The 12,148-nt window shown below is 42.8% G+C and overlaps 1 protein-coding gene across 9 annotated transcripts in view; it reads left to right on the top strand.

Moving 5' to 3' along the window:
• Positions 1-12,148, top strand: part of Sema6d (sema domain, transmembrane domain (TM), and cytoplasmic domain, (semaphorin) 6D) — a 577,847-nt gene that overhangs the window by 311,319 nt on the left and 254,380 nt on the right. The window lies entirely within an intron of this gene.

Here is a 12,148-nt window from a genome sequence, read left to right on the forward strand (position 1 = left end):
TCTTATTAAGCACTTAAGTTGTGCCATGTACTGTGATAAATTCCACGGTTGCAGCTCTCAAGATGGAACAAGAGGCCAAGCCATACATTCAATCCTGCCCAGACACCGAGGCTGCTGGCAGTTCCAGTGGTGGGGAAGGAGCAGAGCAAGCCATCTTGTTCACACTGTGTGTGGAGGTAAAGCTGCAGTTCTCAGACTGTGGACCTGGAGAGATGGCTTGAACACTACTGCTTGCCTTAGGAGACAGCATCAATATCTCTGCTTCTGTCTGCATACAAGATTACATAAACACACACACACACACACAACCTGTGCATATATCACATTACATCACACCAGAGATCCAAGCCTCATGTTTCCTCTGAGATCAAACTTCTTTTCTCTGTTTTCCCCTCATTCAGAAAGGAGCCAAACATCACTTGAGCTCACTTAAAATCCTTATGATGTGAGCAAAAGGGTGGACAATCCCAACCTCGTGTATATACTGTAGCTTGAACTCTAGCCCGCCACTCATTGTCTCCTAACCCCAGGCCGATTTTCTGTGACTGAGGAAGAGACTTTGTTGTAGGAAACAGATCTCGGGTGCCTGTTGGTAAAGGCATGTGAGCACCTCCCAAGACCCTGTGGGGCTCAGTTTCCATGGCAAATGCAGGAGCCCTTGGCAGTTTGAGTAGACGCCTGCCCTCTCTCCTTCAGTGGCAGCCCAGCAATAGCTCACTGGGAGATCAGAGATACTGCCAGTTGGTGGCTCAGCAGAAAAAGGGCCAAGGTTTCCCCTTTCTGTAAAGAGTTTCAAAGAGGGGTTTTGCCACTTTCTTTGCACCCGAATTCAAGAGCTGTGGTCCTTCCCAATTTCTGAATTCTTCATGGAGTCTCCAGGCAGGCTTACTGGTCAGGACACAGCAGAACCTGGCTGGCTGCCTCTGACCTTGCCTCCCCCACCCTGCCTAAGAAGCCCTGAGTTGTCCCACAGCCTAGGCAACCAACTCCTTCTCTCTGTCCCCTCTCCAGTGGAGAATTTCAGAGCCAGAAAAGAACTCATTCCACCCCTTGTAAGGGAAGAAGAAAACCTGAATTTCTCTATTTTGTTTAAGACTGTTAGAAAATTCAGGGAGCCACAGCCTAGAAAGACAAAACATTTTCCTCCCACCCCCACCCCACTCCAAGACAGCAAGCAACAGGCAACTGCAGACATCAGACAGGTGAGCATTCAAATCGGAGCTTTATTTTTGATAAAGCTAATTAGAGAATATCATGTTGCCTTGATGCACCACCAAATAGACCAAATACTTGTCTTAACATAGCCTCTAAACTAAGCTAGCCCCTACTGTCACCATGACCAGAGAGATGATGTCTATATAACTGTCTCCTCAGACAAGTCTCCCAGTATGAAATAAAGGAGAAAGGCTACCTGAGGCATGCTCAGACACAGCCTCAACTTCTCCAGCTGCTTCAGTTTGATTGCTTTTGTGTTCCACTTGAGGAGAGGACTGGGCATTCCCTTGCTGTGAGCTGGGGCAGGCCTGGAGCAGGAAAGGTTTTCCCTAGGAGGAGAATGTGTATCTTTGCTGTAATCTCAGCTAGGACACACTGAGGTCACCAGGCAGAGGCATGGAGGAAAGGCAGGCTTCCAGTGGTCGAGCACACTAGCGGCCAGGAAAATGACCAATCAATTCAGAAAAAAGGATCTGGGCAACTTTACCTGTGAGCACGAGGGCACTAAGACACGGGGAAGGAAAGGGCATGAGTCTGGATGAATGAAGGCACTGCAAGGCAATCAGCTGTGTGTCACACTATAGGATGCGCAGCATCTTCAGTGTATGTGTGAGGGCAGAATAGGCTCTTAAGCCTATACCACAGCCAATGGCCTATGAGACAGGAGTCAACACAAATCAACATGAAAGTCAACACAAATGCGAAAGCAATGGATACCTTTAATAAAATAGTTGGCCGAGATCTTTCATAGAAAGCAATGTCCAAGTACAAAGCCAACAAAAGGTACTATGAGGTAATGTGAACATGTCCTATGTAATAACCAGTAAGTACTACAGCATCCATGTCTATATATGTAATGATGATTCATTTATTATATAGACAATGTTAATGTTCTCAGCATAAGCATACAAAAAAACCCAAAAAAAAACAAAGAAAGGTTCAGAATGTCTAATTTATTCCCAGAAAGCTTAGCAACCAAACCAAAATCATGGCAGAGATCATGCATATACATCCATTCACACATAAAAGGAAAATAAATACATACAGCAAGTTGCTAATAATCCGTGGCTGGAGGTCAAGGTTATACATATCCACAATTTTTATTAGATTTTCTTGAAGCTCTTGTGTTATTTTGAAAGTCTCATAAATAAAACCTGCCGGGAGAGAGAGAACAGAGGGAGGCGGTGGGACTGATCAGGAGGAGTTGGGGAATCATCACTGGGCAACGTCGTTCCCTGGGGACTCTGGAAACAGGATGGAAATGCCCTCGGGATTTGGATCTTTGGACACTACACCAGAGAAAAGGATTCAGAATCTCATAGCCGTGGGAATCAAAAGTGAGCAGGAAGCATGAGAAAGAATCTCCTTTTCCTTATTTTATCCCCTGGGCCAGGCAGCTCTGAGAACGTGACCCTAGACCACTGCACTACACATTCTGGGTCTCAAGGGAGCCCCACATCAGAATTTAAATATCTTCAATGCCGAGTGTTATCACTTTGCTTCAAAATCCCTAAGCATCTCAATCTTCTCTCCAGAGGGGGTACCATCAGGTTTGTTTTCTCTTTCCCTAGATCCACCAAATCTCTTGCCTTCTTGTGAGATGTTTGGAATCCTTCTGTGTCTATAGTGGCATCAGAGAGACCTTGCTAAATTTAGCCCAGTTGCTAATTAGGAACAGAGGACATGTAAAGCTCGAGGCTTAAAGACAAGCCTTGGCGGTATTCCAAGACGTGGAATCAAGTCGTCATTTCGACTAGAAGAAAATGCAAGGATGGAGTATTACCTTGGTGACTGTCTTACTCATGTTGGAATGATCATTCCCAGGTCTCCTAAAATGTGTGAGTGTGAGCACGGTGTTAACTATCCTGCTTCCCTTCCAGCAGCCCCTGCTGTCTCCCTTGTGAAATGAAAAGGCAGTAAGGGTGAGCCAGGGAGGGGCAGGGTTGAGAAACTGTATGTTGACTCTACACAGGAAGCTGTTATTGTACGGAGGACTGCGTGTAATGAATGACAGGCTACCCCAATTGAGAAGAGGCACAGACTCCCCTGGAGTCCCATTGCCCCAGTTGCCATATTTGCATCGCTGTAGATCCAGTCAGTGGCTGCAACCACAATAGCTACACTTATCCTCTAATCCAACAGAAAGTAGGTCTTTCAAGTCAGACTTCGGCATCTACACAGCTGTGTCCAATGCTACAGAGCTGCTAGTATTTAAACCAAGAAGGGTGCAGTGCCTGAGACATTTGTCACTCCAAGGTCACAATCCTTTAACCAAAATAACTTGAAAAGGGTATTGTTCTCTCTTGGAGCCATGTGCACTATCCTGGGGCACTAGCAGGGCTCAGGAAACTGCTATGCTCTGCCATTTCTTCCTTCTTTTTGTGGATATCACCGTATTTGTTGTGCTGATGAAGAGCTTGTTAGGGAAATAAAACAGGGTAGGTTTGAAAAGAAAAGCTCAGGAATTAGAAGGACTAGTCAAGATAGGAGCTGCTGCAGTTACTGGCTGTCTAAGAAGTCCTTCAAGGCCACAGCCCAGCTGTGCCCCTACCTGGGACCCTCCACATACTCCCCTACCCAAGACTAGCTGCTGTAGCCCTGCCCTCCTGCCTGGGTTGCTTGCTAAGAGATGCAGCAGAGAGGAAAGGACTTGGTACATTGGAGCCAGGCTTGCCACTCCAGTCCTGCTTGCGGGCCTGCCTGTGGAGGCGTATTTATCACAAAATAAGAAAACAGTGATAGCCTAGAACTGGCTGTTTGTTCAACTCCAACTTGAATGATAACAAAGATTAAATCTTCATTTCCAATTCTTTCATGCCAAGGCGGTTATATTTAAGGGCCAAATATGTGCACCATATGTCATACTGTAGCTTGACAATTACCTCAATAGGCAGTGTCAGACAGATGGTGAACATTACTACCAGGCACACATACATTCAGAATTAAACATTTAAATAAATTCAGGCCTGTCTCAGGCTTATTAAAGGGATTTTTGTCTATAAAGCCATTTGGGGCATCTGCATATGCTAAAGTGTTTTTTGTATCTTGAGTAGATTTGGGTGGACTCTAGTTCCTTCCGGCTGCAGATGGCAAGCACTTTTGCCTGCTCTTGAAGACCTGTACCTACAATTAGGCTACGGGTGGCACTGAAGCCACCTGTAGAGATTTCAGTGTCAATGGTTAATATCACAACCATGCATTCCAGACGATGAAATGATAGGAAGTTGTCTGTAGGGATCAAGAGACACCTTTCTTTTTCTTTTTCTTCTTTTTTAATTAGATGTTTTCTTCATTTACATTTCAAGTGTTATCCCCTTTCCTAGCATCCTTTCCGAAAATCCCCTATAACTTCCCCCTCCCCCTGCTCCCCAACCCATGAACTCCCACTTCCTGTCCCTGGCATTCCCCTATACTGGGGTATAGAATCTTCAAAAGACCAAAGGCCTCTCTTCCCAATGATGGCCAACTAGGCCATCTTCTGCTACATATGCAGCTAGAGACACAAGCTCTCAGGGTACTGTTTAGTTTACATAGCTGTTCCTCCTATAGGGCTTCAGTTCCTTGGGTACTTTCTCTAGCTCCTCCATTGGGGGTCCTGTGTTCCATCCAATAGATGACTGTGAGCATCCATTTCTGTATTTGCCAGGCACTGCATAGCCTCACAGGAGACAGTATATCAGGGTCCTGTCAGCAAATCTTGTTGGCATATGCAATAGTGCCTGGGTTTGGTGACTGTTTCTGGGATGAATCCCAGGGTGGGGAAGTCTCTGAATGGTCCTTCCTTTTGTCTCAGCTCTGAACTTTGTCTCTGTCGCTCCTTCCATGGGTATTTTGTTCCCTATGTAAGGAGGAATGAAGTATTCACACTTTCGTCTTCCTTCTTCTTGAGTTTTATGTGTCTTGAAAATTGTATCTTGGGTATTTTAAGTTTCTGGGCTAATATCCACTTATCAGTGAGTGCATATCATGTGTGTTCTTTTGTGACTGGGTTACCTCACTCAGGATGATATCCTCCAGATCCATCCATTTGCCTAAGAATTTCATAAATTCATTGTTTTTAATAGCTGAATAGTACTCCATCGTGTAAATGTAACACATTTTCTGTATCCATTCCACTGTTGAGGGACATTTGGGCTCTTTCCAGCTTCTGGCTATTATAAATAAGGTTTCTATGAACATAGTGGAGCATGTATCCTTATTACAAGTTCTTTTTGTTTCCACTTGGTTGATTTCAGCCCCTAGTTTGATTATTTCCTGCCCTCTACTCCTCTTGGGTGAATTTGCTTCCTTTTGTTCTAGAGCTTTCAGGTGTGCTGTCAAGCTGCTAATGTGTTCTCTCTAGTCTCTTTTTGGGAGTCACCTTTCTTAAGTGACTGGAACTTTACATTGAGAGATAAGAAGCTACACAAGAACCTGCCCACGGACCAATTCAGAGTCTCCCGACTTTAAGCTTAGGCAGGCTTCAGCATGCTTTAGATATGAAAATATCCAAACTGCAAATAAATGTCAGCATTTCATGGGTATTGGGTGGGATCTTGGATGAGTTGATTTCAGACCTTCCAAACAACTGTGTTTCCACTACCTTCTTCCAGGAACTTTGGATTCTCCATGGCATTGGGAAAAGGTCCAGTGTGGTTTGTAATGTCCAACTGAATGATTTACAAATGAGGTTATAGAACTTTATTAAGTTGCGAGGGCTGCCAAAGCTACCCTTCAAGGAAGTTGCCCATTGAGTGGTCTGTCTGAAGAGTGATCACATATATAATTCCATGGCTAGAATTATTTCCCATATTAGAATGGCTTTTCTTTTCTTTCCTTCTTTCTTTCTTTCCTTCCTTCCTTCCTTCCTTCCTTTCTTTCTTTCTTTCTTTCTTTCTTTCTTTCTTTCTTTCTTTCTTTTTTCTTCCTTCTTTCCTTCCTTCCTTCCTTTCTTTCTTTCTTTCTTTCTTTCTTCCTTCCTTTCTTTTTTGTTTTGGTTTTTTTCAAGACAGGACTTCTCTGTGTAGCCCTGGCTGTCCTAGAACTCACTCTGTAGACCAAGCTGGATTCTACTGAGAATTCTGCCTGCCTTTGCCTACCAAGTGCTGAGATTAAAGGCATGCCTGCCAGCTTTTCTTTTCTTAAGGTTTTTTTTTTAAGGCAACTCCCACATATGTGCCTAGTGCTTAACCAATAAGACAAATTCACGAATTTGAAAAGGAGAGAAAATGAAGATAATAGGCAAGGTAGTATCCACAAACCAAAACTTTATTTTTCAAATGTGTGTTTGACCTCCACTTGTTTTCCTGAGAGTACAGACTCTAGTAGTAACGCACCTATAATGCTGATCCTTGGCTTTGCCAAGTTCAAATCCTAGGTCTGTGGTTACTCGCTCTATGATCTTGTATTATTTCTCAACTTCTCTGTGTCCTGGTTCTTTCATATAGAAAATAAGAACAATAACTATTCCATTATAGGGTTACATAATACATTTGTTATACGGACAGTAGTCCCTGTCACCATATAACTGTGAGTGTATGCTGTGCCATTTATTTTGGAAGCCAGAGTCAAAACATTATAATTTTCTGCCTTTAAGAAGGCTCCATTGCTCGGTGTGATTCATTTTGATCTCTTCACCTCTGTTTGGAAGATTGGGTTTCCACTCTGCATTTGGTAACACCTCCACACTCAGACACTTAGCACTGGTCTAAATCTAAACTTCAGTGCTACACATCCTTTCAAGTGGGTGGATGTGGAGGCAAGTGCTAAATTCTGATGTGTACCTGTGTCCCTAAAAGTAGACTCCTCGGTCTAGCACAGAGACCTTTGTACTGCCTGCTCAGATGCGCCCTGGGAATATATGGGAGGACTGTTGGAAGAACGTGTCTCAATTCTATTTTGGTTTGGCTTAATAGAACAGCTTGGTCTAGTGGCTTAATTATCCAACCCTTGTCCATTGTGTTTTAGCTTTCTGTCGTCAGCCTCTTCTTGGAACATGTGCCCAGCATTCCACCATGTTCTCTGTTGCCTAATAAGTATCCTAGGTTCCCTGGCATAGTGCTGAGGCCTCCAAAACAATGGCCCTGAATCCTGGCGGCCTCATCTCATCATGCCCAAGTTTGTGGGTGCCCCGTCTTTATATCTTTGATCCATCTCTTTGTCCAGCAGTGCCTACCCTCGATGCCTCTAAGATAAGAAGGTTAATGTTTAACCTTTAAACTTTAAAATGTTGTTCATCACCTTAGACTTAATTGTCTATTACCCTACAAATTCTCAAAACTTGCCCTTAAACTTGTGGCATCAATAGTACCTGCAAACAAGTGAGGAATGGAAATATCTAGGCCATTAACAAATTGATTAAGTAGTGGAAGTGGGACCATAAAAGAAGGGTCCTCCTAGTGATTCTAATGCATGCTGGTTTGAGGATCAGAGACTTGGATTGTCAGTTAAAATGTGTTATTCTTTTCTTCGGCTGTGATTTTTTTTCTTTATTTGTACCTTCATGAAGGTGATCTCTGTCTTCCTATCTTAACCTTTCTGCTTTGAAGACAAAAGCTCTATAAGATACATGTTTTGTATCTTTCAGCCTGGCCTGTAGGGGATTCTCATGAGTCTGTTAACACATGTTTATTGAGCTATAAATAAACACCAGCTTCAGTTTCAGGTTCTTGCATATATAAAACTAAAAATACACACAGTGACACCTAATCTAATGGAGTTACCCACTCAGATGGAATGTCAAGTCATGTGAGTAGAAAATAATCAGTAAAAGCAAAGAAGGACAACATGAGGCACAGTGACGGTCATGAGGCATCAGGAGGAACCATAGTGCAGGCAGGTTTCTAGACTGCTTGTAGAGAGGTGAGCCTGAATAAGGCTGGGAGTCAGAGGCTGCCATGGACCAGATTGAAGAAGGAGGTATCCTTGAATGGGAGCAGAGAGACTCATCCACAGAACTCTCTCCCCCTTCAGTATCACCAGCCATATGGCACAAGTCTTGGAGGATTGGATAGAACCCATAAATACTTTATTTTTATGACTCAGATTAATTTGGTATTAATACCTTGTTAGAATTAACCAAGTTCATTAAAACCTAATTTATGAGAAGAAACTCTGACTATATAATAGATATCCACAGATACTACTTTCTAAATGAATGTTAAGGTGTAAAGCTTCCAATGTCCTTATGTTTTAAATGATGCCCATGAAACTGGTCTTTTAAAATCATGCTTGCTGTGTGTGAGCTGTGATTTGCAACTTAGCCTCTCTTACTTTCAGAGCTGTCTTGGGGGAGATGGGGGTGATGGGCTTTATTTCTACTCCCCTGCTAAGCAATAGTCTGATGTGGGGGTCACTAATCTTTGGGCTACCTGAAGATCACCAGTGTAGCACACCATACTTCTACTTCCAGGAACAGTTGTGGAGATAGAAAGTGTCTTAGGAATTCATCTCTTAACCAGGACCTTCTAGTGGACAGTGATGGCATCTCCTGCATCCCATATTTCCAGCCTCTCATTTTGGTTTCCACCAGCACCTGCCAAATGGATTAAGGTCCTGAATCTGGCATCGGCATTCTGCTTCCTCCCTCTACACATTTGGCCCTAGTGAAATAGCCCTAGTAATGGCAAGTTATCAAAGAGGCATATGTATGTGTGAGTGTGTGTATGTATACATACAGATGTATATATATATATATGCATATATATATATACATATGTGTGTGTGTGTATGAATATGATAGATACCCACAGGAGGTATCTATAATAAGGGGGAGGTAGAAGGGAAATAAGAGAGTTGAACACTAACCTTAAAGCTTGGCTTTTAATGGGGTTGAAACTGTCTTCCATGAAAACTGAAGACAAGAATGGCTTTGGCCAATTTTATTCTATACCCACATGAGGGCCCCTTGGGCCAGCAGTGTCCTGTATTATTGAGTATTAAGCTGCCTTTTCTGGATAAGCATTTTAACTGGCCTTGAATAAGTTTCCGTTGGAAAGAAAAACATTTCTTGACATAATCATACATATTTATGGGTACAATATGATACTTTGATGCATGTATACAATGGGTGGTAATGAAATCTGGGTAATTAGCATATCTTTCATCTCAAACATTTGTCATCTCTTTGTTTTAGAAAGATTCAAAGTTTTTGTAGCTATTTTAGAATATACAATAAATTGTTTTAAACTGTAGCGAAGCAAGATTTTTGTCTGTTAAATTATTAAAGTTCTTTAACATTAGAAATATGTAGCGTTGGCACATTCCCTTTGAATCTGATCTTAGTTTTGGACTATAAAGATCACTAAGCTTCAGATCACATACAGACACTGGTGCAGTGAACCACTGTTGTGTTTGCTGCTCATCGCTTATGTAGCTGCAAGCAGTCTTTTAGTTGTGTAGTAAGGATACCAGGGTTATTGTCCACATGACTCCATGGAGAATTCATACTGTAATATGGTATGCCTTCCCTGTAGAGTCTATGTCACCGTATTTGATTGAGAGATTGTAATCTGTGAAGCAATAAGCTAATGGTACTACCCAAGAATCACTCATGGTATCCACACAGATAAGCTACCAAGAGCCAGTAGATCCATTAGGGTATGAAGAATAAGGGTAAGATGCCAAGTATCAGTGCAGGCCTGATGGGTGGGCTCATCACAGAAATGTAGGATTAGAAGTTCAGATACCTAGAGATGAGCTGCTTAGACAGGCACTATCAATTCTCTGAATCTGGGAAAGGAGTTGAGATTTATAGTGTTGATATTAAAATCGGAAAGAATTGCCTGAGAAAGACTGCAAAGACCCTTGCCTAACTGAGCTTAAGCTAATGAACAGAACTAGAAAACCCTCCTATGTGCAAATGTGGGTGGGGTCAGTGCTTTTTAATTGTCCCATAAAAGATCATGTGCCACCTGGTCCAGTTTCTTTACTCTCCTTGAGTCAGGAGAAACCGGAGTACAAAGAGTACAAGGAGCTAAGTTGAGGTGGCTTTTTTGAGAAACCTTTCCTTTCCCTCCCCAAAGGAATTAAAACAAACTGGTATCACCTAACTGAGGATCCTGAGAGGGTATTTAGGGCCATGTGTCTCCAGCTTATTAAAAGCTCAGGCATGCATAGTACAACTTAACAACGAGTCTGCTTGTGTCATTTTGATATATTTTGGCTTTGTGGGCCAAATTTGGAGCAGAACCAACAAACAAAGCAATTACCTTTCCAAAAAACACCTTTGCCACTACGCAGCCATTCTTTTGAGCCTTTTTGACAGCCAGGACTATAATTTTGGGTGGATCTGAGAAAAGAAGATAGAGATAGAAAGCTGTTTTTGGAAGCCAGAGAACCACACTCTAAAATATGGTTAGCTACAGAACTGAGTCCAAGGTCAGTAAGCCTCTTGATTCCACATCTGCAGTAACCTCAGTGAGCCCTATGTGAATGGATGAGTTAGTCAGGAGGAACAACACCATGGTTTACAGGAACTCTATAGAATGTGAATCCTTTCTAAGAGAGGGAAAATCATACTATCGTTGTTACTCCACCTTTGCTTAGCTCATTAGCATCCAGAGCCAACTGGTACTTCAGTTCAGTTCTGTAAAATGGGTGCCATGGTCTTCCATGTCACATGGATGCAGCTATAAAAGACTCTTCTACAATGAGATAGTATGCACTGTGCAATTGTGCCCAACTGCCCACAGCAGCCACTGATCCATCCAAGTGGCCATTTCTTCTTGGTTTTCAATGCAGTCCATCTAGTCAACAAACTTAACCATTAGTGTCAAACCAAGACTTTTCTATCACCTCAATTTTGTTGCAATTCCCCAGGAAACAGGAAGAATCACAGAAAACCAACTGCGTGGAGTCTGCCCCACTGCTGTGCTTGTGGATACACAGCTAAGAGATGTCAAGTCTCATATAACTAGCATGGAAACAGAATCAGCCTGTGCTATAGAACTCTGCCCTTGGCCACCAGGTGATGAGTAAGGCTGTTTCATATGGAAACAGAAGTTAGTTCAGAGAGGACAGCATTAAAGTGATAAGTACTGACGAGTCATAAGACCTCAGACTTGCTCATGCAAACTAATTGCCAAGTGCCAAAAGATTCTCCCAGTGGTTGAATGCAATGCCCGCTGTGTCAAGGAACCCACACTTGGAGGCAGCTGTTTGAATAATGCATTTTTTCTTATCTCTTGTGTTAAAAAGAATAAAGGGTGTTGTGGGCTATGGTGGGCCCTTTGCAGAGTTCTGGAGAATGAAGTTCTGGGAATCCAGGACTGCACTCTCCAGAAAGAGCCACACTGTGCATTGTAGGTTTCATGTGTGCAGCTGGGTACCACGGCTATCCTTACTGTCCAGGAAAACAAACAAACAAAACAAAAAAACCAAAAGACCACTCTCCGTGTAATCAGTTCCATGGCTGTCCCTGAACCTGCAGCTTCCTGGTTTTCTCTTTACCATTGCACACCCATTGTGTATGTGGGTGCATTGGGTATTGGATCATGGACTCTGAGACAGACAGCCTGAAGTCTAGACAGCCTGACTCTGAAATCCACCTTAATCCAAGGACTCTGTTGTGACAGCTGAGTGTGTGTGTGTGTGTGTGTGTGTGTGTGTGTGTGTGTGTGTGTGTCTTTTAAAGAAAGGCCTACTTGCTCCCCTGTAGGCATTCATTACACACCTATATTGTGGTCCAAGGACTTCTATTTCAAGTTTTCCTTTTTCTTTTTTGGTCATACCTCAAGTCACCCAGAGTGGAGCAAAATATATCTCACCCACCTCCATGCCCCAAAAAAGTCACATAAGATGGAAGCTTGGGGAAGCAGTATGCTGTTTGTTTCTCTTGCTGTTGTTATTTCCTTTGCCTTTCTTCTTTAACCATGCACTGAATCATCCCTGGGAAGGAGTCTTATCTCCTGACCTTGGAATGACCCTCAGCTGCTACATTTCTGACACACTATTT

This window comes from Mus musculus, chromosome 2 (genome assembly GCF_000001635.26).
Source record: "Mus musculus strain C57BL/6J chromosome 2, GRCm38.p6 C57BL/6J".
Lineage (NCBI taxonomy): Eukaryota > Metazoa > Chordata > Mammalia > Rodentia > Muridae > Mus > Mus musculus.